This window comes from Sorex araneus, chromosome 2 (assembly GCF_027595985.1).
Source record: "Sorex araneus isolate mSorAra2 chromosome 2, mSorAra2.pri, whole genome shotgun sequence".
NCBI lineage: Eukaryota > Metazoa > Chordata > Mammalia > Eulipotyphla > Soricidae > Sorex > Sorex araneus.
The window spans coordinates 105,128,100-105,141,845 of NC_073303.1; positions in this window are offsets into that span (position 1 = coordinate 105,128,100).

Consider the following 13,746-nt stretch of genomic DNA (forward strand, 5'->3'; position numbering starts at 1 on the left):
TGCCTGCTAATATCTCATTGGACGAGAGCAAGCCCCATGGTGAAGTACCGAATCCTGAAAAGTGTGTGAAATCCCAGTGGCACATTCATTCACAGGAAGCACGTGTAAAATAGAGCATTCTCTGGGACTGTTGGAAGGTTTTCCTACTGTGTGTGTGTGTGTGTGTGTGTGTGTGTGTGTGTGTGTGTGTGTGTATGTGCTGGGGCTGTATGGGGAGTTGCAAAAGCAGTGAGAGTTAACACACATCCCATCCAGCTCAGTTGGATGTCCACCAGGGGGTCAGTTTTCTGGATCCCAAAGCACATGTCATAATCTTGTGTGCTGATACTTTGGGTTTTCAGAACTGGGGCGGGGGGGGGGTGTGGCCTCCGGTGAGGCCCAAGGGTCTTGCTAGCCACCCTACTGTGGATTAGGCAGTTGCCTGCCAGTCAAGAGCTCCCTGCCCCAAAGCGCCATAATGAGGGGGTGAGCTGCGTGCAGCCTGCCCTGCACGCTGGGACTTGGCTGTCTCCTGGGTCCACTCTCTTCCCAGCACGCTTTCCCTCCTGCCTCTGACGGCACGCACAGGACCCGATTGTCACTGTGCTCTCTCTCTCTAATGTGCTCTGTCGACTTGGACGGGCTTCAGACAAATGTGACAGACGCAGTCTTTTGGCTCCCCGCCTCTCTGGTCAGGCATATGTATGTTTGCACACCACATCTGGAGAATCTGCGAGCACGTTCCGGGACACAAAGAGGTCAGTCATCCCACTTGCTCTCAGAGGTCTCAAATTTCTGCTCACTCTCAATCTGCTCGGCTCAGCGGCCCTCACTGAGGGAGAGATTGCAGGAGCCTGACCCAAGGCGAGGGACTCTGTTCTCGTCCTCCTTCGACCCTGTCTATCACCTTGGCTTCTCTGCAGAGGAGCGCTTCATTCACTCATTTCATCCAGGCAGGTGGAGCTTCTGCTGTGGGCAGAGCTTCCGTGGGCACCCAAGCATGGAGCTTGCAGTCTAGTTGGAGATACAGACGACAAGGAACAAACGACAGTGCAAGGTCAGTGCCCTACCTGTGGTACTAATTCTCTTACCCCCGTTGTGCTTTGTGCATATTGAAGCAGGGGAATAGGGTAAGAAGGGTTTTGGTGGCTAATGCGCTGGTGAAAGCATGAGGCCTCAGAGACAGTCAGCACTGTCATCATCAGTGTCATCCTGTTGCTCATTGATTTGCTCCAGCGGGCACCAGTAACGTCTCCATTGTGAGACTTGTTGTTACTGTTTTTGGCATATTGAATACACCACAGGGAGCTTGCTAGGCTCTGCCGTGTGGGCGGGATACTCTCGGTAGCTTGCCGGGCTCTCCGAGAGGGACTCTCTCAGAGATAGTACAGGGCTTAAAGCACCTTTGTTGCATAGACGTGGCCCTGGTTCAGATCCCAGCACCCACCAGCGTGCCCTGAACACGGCCAGCACTGTGGGGCCAACAGCGCTGCATCCTCAGGTCTCACAGGTGTAAGGAGAGGTGTCCAATAGCGTCCCCGTGACTGTGTGAGATGACAGCATCTTCTCCTGGGATGCTCTAATGAAACATCACAGACTGGGCCACAGAGGCAAGAGATTTCTTCTGTCACAATTTCAGAGGGTAGGGAATCCAAAATCAGGGGCTTTGGAGGGAGGCGGGGCACAACTATTTCCTTCTGGAGGATCCGAAAGACAGACTGTTCCATAGTTGCTGGTGATTCTTGTATCCCTTGGATTCTACACATATCCAGTCAATCTCTGCCCTTGTCTCCATATGGCCTTGTGTGTGAGAGGGATAGGGTGAGGTGAGGGGAGGTATGGCCCCAAAACCAAAAAAGAAGCAAAGAAATAAATGTTCCCCAAGATCAAGCCTGAACGTATTGGTGTTCATATCACCATGCCTATTAAAATCCTGTTTGTTGGCTAAATCAGAAGTTCCCAAATTTCTTTCTTACTTCTTTAGCTTGCCATATCTTCTGCAAAAATACATAAATATATGTATATTATGCTCTGCCTTGCTGTAAATCTCTCTCTCTCTCTCTCCCTCTGTGTGCACGTGTGTATCTTGTTTTCTGTTTCCATAATCGCACTAAGTCAAGACTTTTATAAGGGTATCAATTGTTAACACATTGATTAACCTACTTTACTTCAGTATGACCTCATCTTTTGGGGCAAGTTGGGGGATGGATAAGGCCACACCTGGCTGTGCTCAGGACTTCCTTCTGGTCTGTCCTCAGGAGTCACTCTTGGTGGTGCACCAGGGCCCATATGTGGTGCCAGGGATCCAATTGGAATTGACCACATACAAGCACCTTAAGTCCTGTATTAGCCCCTCCGCCCATTTATTTTCTACCTAGCATTTACCAGTCTGCCTATCACACATCTTGCTTTCATTCTTTTTAAGGTTTGTTTCCCTCCCTCAGAAATGCACGTTGCAAGACAGCAGAGATATGTCAGTTTGGCTCACCCTGTCTGCCTCCACGCCAAGAGGGTCTGCACACAACCTGTGGCTGGATTCTGAGCTGTCTTCTCAGATTCCTCTGTTGTGACGTGCCCAATATGCTGGCACTGGGAGATGGGGCCTTTGGGCGGTGCCCTCGTGAATGAAGTGAATGTCCCTGTTCAAGGGGCCAGAGAGAGAGAGAGAGAGAGAGAGAGAGAGAGAGAGAGAGAGAGAGAGAGAGAGAGAGAGAGAGAGAGAGAGAGAGAGAGAGAGAACGAGAAAACTCACCTCTCTGCCATGTGAGCACACAAGTGGGAGGCTGCTACCTAGAAAAGGACTCTCACCAACTCAAACTTCTGGGCACCTTTGCCTGGAACTTCTAACATCTGCTGGTGTAAAAAATAAATTGTGTTGTGTTTAAATAAATAAATAAGTTGTGTGTAACCAGCCCATCTGTTGCTTTTCAGGTTTGTGTATATGTCCTTTTTTGGAAAAGAATTAGACACAATTTCCCCCTCAATTTTTTATTGATGAACCATGATTTACAATACTGTCCACGATTCATTTCATATGTTGTTCCAAGACCATACCTACCACCGGCATACACTTTCTTTATGCCAGTACCCCAGAGACCCCTCACATCTTTCTGTCCCACCAGGTTAGCTCAGTTCTGGGTACCAAATCTCCAGTTCTGTTGTTTTTGGTCATTCGTTGCTTCTTTATTGTGTTTCTTTATGTCCCACATGAGAAAGATTGCTCCATATATGTCCTTCTCCTACTGACGTCACTCCAGTTCTAGCCATGTAGAGTGAATTGCTGGGTTTCATCTTTTCTTATAGCTGAGTAGTTTTCCATTGCCTACATAAACCACAATTTCTAAACCCAGTCATTTATTGTTGGGCACTTGGGTTGTTCCAGATCTTGGCTACTGTGAATAGCAATGAACATCGGGGCACAAATAAGATACAAACATATGACAAAACACTGTTGAATGAATGGGAAAATATCACCTTTGATAGTCATGGATATGACTTAGTGGAGGAGCACTTGCCTTGCCTGTGTGAGATGCTGAGTTGATTCCTAGAGCTGCATGGTACTCCCTAAGCATGGTAGTGATCCCCAAGCACCAAGCCTGAAGCAGGAGCTCCAGAGAACACCTGGGTGTCACCCCAAAATAAAACAAGAAAACAAAAAAGGATCATCTTTGACTATAGATAACCGGGATCTAACTCTTACACGGGCACTTGCTACAAAAAAAAATTAGCTGTTAATATATAACATATATATGCATACAGATTTTTTTGCTATTTAGAGTATTAAAAACAGGTGTTACACCAACATGAGAGAAAGAGGGAATGTCCCTGACACAGAGGCAGGGGATAAGAAGAGGTGGAGATGATGGGAAGGATACTGGGAACATTGATGGTGGAGAATGGGTACTGGTGGAGGGATGGGTATTTGAACATTGTATGACTAAAACATAATTATGAAAGTTTGTAATCTGTACCGGTATCTCATGATGATTCATTAACATAAAATTAACAAAAATAACAGGTGTTACAAAAAGGAAAACAGTCAAAGGATTATGCCACATTTGTGTATTGTCCTGCTTTTTAGCTTTTGTAAGTCAACAATAAAATGCTTCCTGAACTAAGAACTCATTATTATGTGTAGAATGTGGAAGTTGCTCATGCAATAGAATGCTTCTTGTCTACAAGATGGACTTTTATTTTCTAGAACAGGGTTAGAAGTGTGTAAGCGAAATTATTCAGAAGGAGTAAGACAAATACTAAAGAATCCCACTCAAATCTTTCATATAAAGAAACAAAGGGAAGGGATAAAGGCCAGTAGAAATAAATCTTTGAACTCTGGCAACAGTACTGAGGTGACCTGAGCAGGAGGAAGGTGAGGGGAGTGGAGTAGATGGTCTGTGGATTGTGGTAGAAGGTCATTAGCCTTTTAGTTGTGGGTGTGGTAGGGAACATTAGATCCCTGAAACATATGAATATTTTACATGCTTGTAAACTAATTTTGCCTCAATAAATGAATAATTTAGAAACAGAACAAAGAAAGTTGCTTCCTGAGTGAGACGGGAAGAGGCCTCATGGTTGGCTAAGGCTAGCATACCTTCATGTAGCATCAATAGAAAGCCACTGAGAGTTTTCCCTGGGCCCTAATTCTAATATACATCACAAGTGACTTGGGTCCAAGGTCAATAAACAGGAATCCCGTATTTGAATACACCTTACATGCAAGTACTAACAATTAGTGTCAATAGCTCTTCCTTCAGTTCAGAAGGATGTCAGATCTTACAAGCTTTTCTCAAGGCATATCTTGAAGGAATATTATGTTCTGGTTGTGAATATAAATGGAGTTGAATATACATTATTAATAGCAATAATTATTGTTTGATTTATTGTTATTCTAATGCTTTTGCTTTGCAGAATTGATAGTTAAGAACTTTTCTCCCTGCCCCAAATCCTCCAAATGATTCCTTATATACTCTGATCCAGCTAGCCTGGTTTGACCTGTTTGTGGAACACCGAGTGCCTTCACAAACTGAACCTTTGTGTTGGTAAAACTAAGACCATGGAGACACCTTGGAGTTTAGTGTCTCGACATAGGTCACAGAGGTGCAGCAGAGTGGTTATCGACTGGACTCCTCAGAGAGACCTGGAAATGAATCTCCATCGTTGAATAAGTTTCCAGTTCATTCACCTGTCATCTCCAGTGTGGAATGGGAGTAGGGGGGAGGATGTGGGAATTCAGAACACAGTGTGTGCTAGTGAAAGGAACAAAGAGGGTAGAGATGCAGTTGAGCAGGTAGGGCACTTCCCTTGCAGGTGCTGACTGGGGTTCATTCCCAGCACAGCACATGCTCCCCTGAGCTCAGGCAGGAGTGATCACTGAGCAGAGAGGCCCAGGAATAAGCCCTGAGCACTGCTGGGTACGGCCCCCAAACAAAAAAGAAACAGACTCAAACCTTCACACAGGTGGCGGGTAATGCCATTTCCCCATTCACATGAGTCATTAAAAGGCTACTGACTGAGAGCCAGCACCTGAGTAACCTCAGAGAGCCAACCCTGTGTAACCTCAGAGAGCCAGCACTGTGTAACCTCGGAGAGCCAACCCTGTGTAACCTCAGAGAGCCAGCACTGTGTAACCTCAGAGAGCCAACCCTGTGCAACCTCCGAGAGCCAGCACCTGAGTAACCTCAGAGAGCCAGCACCTGAGTAACCTCAGAGAGCCAGCCCTGTGCAACCTCAGAGAGCCAGCACCTGAGTAACCTCAGAGAGCCAGCCCTGTGTAACCTCAGAGAGCCAGCCCTGTGTAACCTCAGAGAGCCAGCCCTGTGTAACCTCAGAGAGCCAGCCCTGTGTAACCTCAGAGAGCCAGCCCTGTGTAACCTCAGAGAGCCAGCACCTGAGTAACCTCAGAGAGCCAGCCCTGTGTAACCTCAGAGAGCCAGCCCTGTGTAACCTCAGAGAGCCAGCACCTGAGTAACCTCAGAGAGCCAGCCCTGTGTAACCTCAGAGAGCCAGCCCTGTGTAACCTCAGAGAGCCAGCACCTGTGCAACCTCCGAGAGCCAGCCCTGTGTAACCTCGGAGAGCCAACCCTGTGTAACCTTGGAGAGCCAACACTGTGTAACCTCAGAGAGCCAGCCCTGTGTAACCTCGGAGAGCCAACACTGTGTAACCTCAGAGAGCCAGCCCTGTGTAACCTCAGAGAGCCAGCCCTGTGTAACCTCAGAGAGCCAGCCCTGTGTAACCTCAGAGAGCCAGCCCTGTGTAACCTCAGAGAGCCAGCCCTGTGTAACCTCGGAGAGCCAGCCCTGTGTAACCTCAGAGAGCCAGCACCTGTGCAACCTCAGAGAGCCAGCCCTGTGTAACCTCGGAGAGCCAGCCCTGTGTAACCTCGGAGAGCCAACACTGTGTAACCTCAGAGAGCCAGCCCTGTGTAACCTCAGAGAGCCAGCCCTGTGTAACCTCAGAGAGCCAGCCCTGTGTAACCTCGGAGAGCCAGCCCTGTGTAACCTCAGAGAGCCAGCCCTGTGTAACCTCAGAGAGCCAGCCCTGTGTAACCTCGGAGAGCCAGCCCTGTGTAACCTCAGAGAGCCAGCACCTGTGCAACCTCCGAGAGCCAGCCCTGTGTAACCTCGGAGAGCCAGCCCTGTGTAACCTCGGAGAGCCAGCCCTGTGTAACCTCGGAGAGCCAGCCCTGTGTAACCTCAGAGAGCCAGCCCTGTGTAACCTCAGAGAGCCAGCCCTGTGTAACCTCGGAGAGCCAGCCCTGTGTAACCTCAGAGAGCCAGCCCTGTGTAACCTCAGAGAGCCAGCCCTGTGTAACCTCGGAGAGCCAGCCCTGTGTAACCTCAGAGAGCCAGCACCTGTGCAACCTCCGAGAGCCAGCCCTGTGTAACCTCGGAGAGCCAACCCTGTGCAACCTCTGAGAGCCAGCCCTGTGTAACCTCAGAGAGCCAACCCTGTGCAACCTCCGAGAGCCAGCACCCGTGCTACCTCCGAGAGCCAGCACCTGAGTAACCTCAGAGAGCCAGCCCTGTGTAACCTCAGAGAGCCAACACTGTGTAACCTCAGAGAGCCAGCACTGTGTAACCTCAGAGAGCCAACCCTGTGCAACCTCCGAGAGCCAGCACCCGTGCTACCTCCGAGAGCCAGCACCTGAGTAACCTCAGAGAGCCAGCCCTGTGTAACCTCAGAGAGCCAACACTGTGTAACCTCAGAGAGCCAGCACTGTGTAACCTCAGAGAGCCAACCCTGTGCAACCTCCGAGAGCCAGCACCTGAGTAACCTCAGAGAGCCAGCCCTGTGTAACCTCAGAGAGCCAACCCTGTGCAACCTCCGAGAGCCAGCACCTGTGTAACCTCAGAGAGCCAACCCTGTGCAACCTCCGAGAGCCAGCACCCGTGCTACCTCCGAGAGCCAGCACCTGAGTAACCTCAGAGAGCCAGCCCTGTGTAACCTCAGAGAGCCAGCCCTGTGTAACCTCAGAGAGCCAGCCCTGTGTAACCTCAGAGAGCCAGCACCTGAGTAACCTCAGAGAGCCAGCCCTGTGTAACCTCAGAGAGCCAGCCCTGTGTAACCTCAGAGAGCCAGCACCTGAGTAACTTCAGAGAGCCAGCCCTGTGTAACCTCAGAGAGCCAGCACCTGTGCAACCTCAGAGAGCCAGCCCTGTGTAACCTCCGAGAGCCAGCACCTGTGTAACCTCAGAGAGCCAACCCTGTGTAACCTCTGAGAGCCAGCACCTGTGCAACCTCCGAGAGCCAGCACCTGAGTAACCTCAGAGAGCCAGCCCTGTGTAACCTCAGAGAGCCAGCACCGGCACAACCTTAAAAAGTTATTTTGATGTGGTTGGAGGTCATGTGGGGGAAGGGTGATGCAGGCTGAATACAGACTAGAGACTGAACACAATGGCCACTCAACACCTTTATTGCAAGCCACAACACCTAATCAGAGAGAGAGAACAAAGGGGAATTCCCTGCCATAGTGGCAGGGTGGGGTGGGAGGAGCCGGGACTGGGGGGGGAGGGATGTTGGGTTTACTGGTGGTGGAGAATGGGCACTGGTGAAGGGATGGGTTATCGAACTTTGTATGGGGGAAACATGAGCACAAAGATGTATGGATCAGTAACTGTACCCTCACGATGACTCTCTAATTAAAAATAAACTAATAAAAAAAAAAAGAAAAAAAAAAAGGCTACTGACTTGCCCAGAGTCATTGTCATCCAAGGACAGAGGAAGGACCGGAATGCAGACCAATTCACCCAACAGTGTGCCAGTGTGCAGACTTTATAGAGTAATGGCCAACTTTAGTCTGTACACACACACACACACACACACACACACAAACGCATATGCATATATATATCAGAAAAACAAGAAGTGGGAAATACTTTATATAAGTTGTTTAGTAACTCCTTGTCTCACAGCCCATGGTGCCAAAATTTAAAAGATTTCCCAGGCTGAAAACACAGGATTGGTTCTGTCGGGCACGGCAGAGTGAAGTTCTAACTTCTCCATCTGCATGGTGGGGCGAAGGAAACTGCCTAATTAACGCACGGGTGAATTGCATATTTGCAAATGTGCTTTGCGTTGCGTGGAGATGCCAACGTGGCAGGCCTCCCACTAGGATGGTGTTTCTATAGGACTGTTGTGACAGAACACTGTGTGAGTCACCAGCCCCCTGTCTGTCGATATCACTCAGCAGCTCAGAGCCAAGTTTCAGTGCTAGGCAATATTGCGCTCTTCACTGTTGGTCTTCCGCCAATGTTTTTCAAAGTTCCTTCCCTCTCCCTCTTCCCTCCTTTGTTGTTGTAATGACCGGGGGGTTGCTCAGACACCTGGTTGTGATGCTCACCCAGTAGCTGTGGTGTTCACACATGTGCTCACTGGGGGATGCACTTCCTTCCCTTGGCTCTGGCATACTGTGTAATTAATAACCCGGCTCTCTCTTACCACCTGCATTTGGTGATCTCGGGCCACCTTTCCACCCGGGACGGCAATGCCATGGGTGGATGAAGGAGGAAACTAGGGCCAGGCTGGTTGGTGATTAATTGCTGTTTATTCCATTCTCCCCACATGCCTGTTCCAGTCTCACTAAGCTCCCCATTCTAGTCTCACACTGCCCTCATCCCCTCTCCTCCTGTCTCTGCCACTCATCTCTTAGCGCTCCCACTTGCTACCTCGGTCTCTCTCTATCTCTCACCAACTCCTTGCATTGGGGGTAGACGCCACACCCTGTCAAGTAGCACAATCAACATATGAAAGCCCTTCTTCTGCTCAAGGGCAAAATACCGTTTAGGGGTGTTTCTCCTCTCCTTACTCCAATAACTTAATTAACATCTTATTTCTTCTTCTTAATCTTAGTTATTTTGTATGGACACAGTAAGAGATACATTGAGCTTGTAGGGTGGCTCTCCTGGGAGCATCTCATTATAGATCTCAGACTACAGTGCTCAGGCCAAATTAATCTTTCTTAACCCTAGCAGGGTCCTATCTAGTTGTTACTTTTTGGATCATGACAAAATTTGTCCAAGACCATGCTCTTAACTTATAGTGAAAGTATTATGGCACTTTGGCCTGGCCCTTTTTTTTTTTTTATTGAGCCACCCTGAGATACAGTTACAAAGCTTTCATGTTTGATATTCAGCTATACAATGATCCATCACCCATCCCTCCACCAGTGCAAACTTTCCACCACCAATATCCCCATTATCCCCTCCACTTTCATCCTGGTCCTTACCCTGTAAGCACCCACTCTGCTGTACTATGTCTCTGGACTACCTTCAACATTTTTAGAGGTCCTAGGTCACATCCTTTTATGCTCAGGGCCTACTACTCCAGGCGCTGTGCTCAAGAATCACTCCTGGTGGTGTTCAGGGGACCGTATGTGATGCCAAGGATCGAATCCAAGTTGACTGCATTCAAGACAAGCACTCTACCCACTCTACTATCATTCTGGTCCCCTTTAACAGTTTTTTAAAGTGAGTTTTTAAATGTGTAGTACCTATAAGTGGTTAAAAATGTAAGAGGTACCAAAATGTCTTCTTCCCAGCCTTATTTCCCAGCCTCTGAACTGTCATTCCCATAGTTAGCCACTGTTTCAAGAAAAGGCCTTGTGCATATCTGGAAATACACCTGATGTGTATACAACTGTAATAGCAGAGTACACACTGTGTACTGGTATCCTTAGAATTACATGTTAGAGCGCATTTGCGGAGGAGCTGGAGATGGCTCAGTGGCAAAAGTGCTGCCTTGCAAGTCTGAGGCCCTGAGTTAAGAGTTCTGCTGCTTCCCACAAGATCCTGCTGGCTCTGCTGTTTGGACCTCTGACACCGCTACAGGGCCTGAGATCTCCAGTGTGCCTTGTTCGGGTGTGTGCATGCAGCACAGCTAGAGGGTGTGGCCCCAGTGGGCAATGTAAGGAAAGCTGTTCAAGCACTGGGGTCAGAAGTACAACTTCCTAGCAAGTACAAGCGTGAGCACCAAAAAACCAGGCAAGTGTGTGGCCCTGGTCATTGCAATGTGTTATCCAGCCCTTTCACACCCCTTACTGGCCCATGGACCTGCGGCTCTAACCAAGGTGGTAGACCAGTGCACCTTTCTCTACTTGTGGACTGGTGCGTCTGGCTGTAGATCAACTGAAGAATGTCCATTGCAGGGGGCTGGAGCAATAGCACAGTGGGTAGGGCTTTTGCCTTGCATGCGGCTGACCTGGGTTCAATTCCCAGCATCCCATAAGGTCCCCTGAGCACCGCCAGGAGTAATTCCTGAGTGCAAAGCCAAGAGTAACCCCTGAGCATCACTGGGTGTGACCCCAAAAGAAAAAAAAAATAATGTCCATTGCAATGATGACAACAATAGAGGGAGGGCAAGGAGGTTGTGATATAATAGAAATCATTCTACTTTGGGGTCCAAGAAATTGTATTACTCTTTTGCCTACTATTAAATGCATAAACCAGCTTTTCTCAACTGGGGGATATAGGGGCCAATGGCTTCCTGAGGGTCTCCCAGGGCATTCCCAAGGTGACTGCAGGTAAAAAAATTTGACATAAATTAAGGGCCACAGCACAAGACTAAGGGCCAACCAGTAGGACTGGGTGGGGTGCAGGAAGGAAACAAGGTAGTAAGGGGCCACAGTTAGAAAATGGTTGAGAAATATATAAACTGTATATTAGGGCTGGAGCAATAATACATTGGATAGGGTGCTCCCCTTGCATGTGGCTGACCCAGCTCAATCCTCAGCATCCCATACGGTCCCTTGAGCACCACCAGGAGTGATTCCTGAGTGCAGAGCCAGGAGAAACTTCTGAGCATCACTGAGTGTGACCCCCAAACGAACAAAATAACTCCTCCCAAGAACTCCCCCCCATACTTTAGTCAGTTTCTTATTGACAAATATTTCTGATTCTTAAAAAAAAGGCACCAGGGGCTAGAGCAGATAGGGTGCTTGCCCCACACGCAGCTGACCTGGGCTCAATCTCCAGCACCCTTCCTGGAGATTCACCTCCTGCTCACCATCAAGAGTGATCCCTGAGCAGAGAGCCAGGAGTCAGCCCTGAAAACTGCAGATGGGCTCCCCCTACCCTCCCATCCTGCCATGTTGAAAAGAAGTTAATCTACAGTTTAAGCTCTTAGAAGCACATTTAAAAAGTCTACAACTGCAGTGGCTGGAGAGATAGTACAATAGGTAAGGCTCTTGCCATGCATGTGGCTAACCCAGGTTCATTCCCTGGCACTACATATGGGCCTCTGAGCCCACCAGGAGTGATCCCTGAGCTCAGAGCCAGGAATAAGTCCTGAGCACCCCTGGGTGTGGTCCCCAAACAAACAAAATACTCAACCCCCTCCATACTCTTGTTTGAAGCATAAAAAGTAAACAGAATAGTAATAACTTGCTTATCTTGTTTAAATCTTTAAGGGACTGGAGCGATAGCACAGTGGGGAGGGCGTTTGTCTTGCACACAGCTGACCCGGGTTCGATTCCTCCGTCCCTCTCAGAGAGCTACCGAGAGTATCCTGCCAGCACGGCAGAGCCTGGCAAGCTGCCCATGGCATATTCAATGTGTCAAAAACAGTAACAACAAGTCTCACAATGGAGACGTTACTGGTGCCCGCTGGAGCAAATCGATGAACTATGGGATGACAGTGCTATACAGTGCTATAAATCTTTAAGAAAGGCACATATGAGAAAACTTCCTTCGTCCCCATCTAAATTGGAGAGTCTCTGTAAGAAAATGGGAGGATGGAAGCAGAGAAGACTCTTGCGGCATTTCCAAACCATGTTTTAGACAAAACTTTCTATACCCCAAGTACTGCTGGGGTGTTTTTGGTGATCCCTTGAACTGTAGGGTCCTAGCAGTACCTAGCAGTACCTAGCACTTTTGGGACCTGGCTTTGAACAACCTGCCTGAATGTCAAGTACTTCTGAGAGTGACCCCATGGCTCTCTGAGAACCATTTGGGAAGCTATACGTCTATATTCTTATAGAGTTACATTTATATTCCCATCAGCTTTGTAAAGGTGAGACATTTCTTCATGTATTTTCTATGCTCAATAGCCAGTAGGTGCATGAACGTTGCACACTCTCAATGAACACTCTGATTAGCCTTTAATATTTGGTGCCTCATTATTCTGTAAGTGTTTTGTTAATTAATTCCAGGGATGTCATGCTGGGAAATGTTCTCTTAAATGACTGTTGAGATGTTTGAAGTTATAGCCGTGTGAATGATATTTTTCATTCTGGTCTTAATTTTGAGATTTCCAAGGAAAGCGGCCCCGGGTTTGGCTTCTCAGCTCAGGTCCAGACCTGATATTAATTCTTTTATACACATTCTTGTCGCTTTGAGCTCTTCAAAGCACAATTTCATCAATTTTTTTTTTATACTCAAAATCCCACTATTTTGTTAGGCAAGATGGTGTCGGGTCTCCTGGAGTGTAGAATCTTCTCCTTTGCAGCAGTAAATGGATAAATCCAATTCATGGACTACCAATGTGCTCTTCCTGTAACAGAATCAATCCTGAACGGAAGGTTCTAGAATGCAGATCTAGAAGCAAGAGGGAAAGTTATCACTTCATACATTTTTTTTTTTTAACAAATTCTTTTAAAAACCAGAGGCGGAGAGAACAGGTTTGATTCTGGGCTCCCCCAAGGAAAACAAAACCACAAAAGCAGATGCAAGAACAAAGAGCACCCAAAACACAGCAGCAACTACGACGGAAAGCCCCAGATGGATTCTCATCTGCTTGTAACTTTAAGGCCTGCCTGCTGAGCTAAATTAACACTGAAGACCATTTCTGCTTTCCAGCCTCCCCCAACATCCCCAGCTTATCAGGAAAGGCCATTTTCTCTGCATAGAAAACTCCTCAGGTCTTTGCTTGAAGCGATTCAGCTCAAAAGCCAACCCCAAGAGCTGCACCCCCTAGGATGAAGTTTCCATTTCTGCCCAGAGGGGTTACCCTCACCCCGATTCCTATTTTATCATGTTCAGTTCTTTTACCACTCTGAAAATTTCCAATTGTTTCTATTTTCAATCATTTTTAAATCTTCTATTTCAAACTATTTTACATTTCAATTAATTGACAAAAAAAAAAACCCAAAACAAAAACCACGCAACCCCGCTTTTAATTATTCCCATCTAGCCCCGATTGAGTGTAAACATTGGAGAGAGAACTGTTAGCCATAGTATGCCCAGGGTCTAGAACAAACAGCTGTCGAATGAATGAAAAAAAAAAACCAAAAAAAAAGAACAGCTACACGAGGAACCCAATTCCTTTAAAAATAT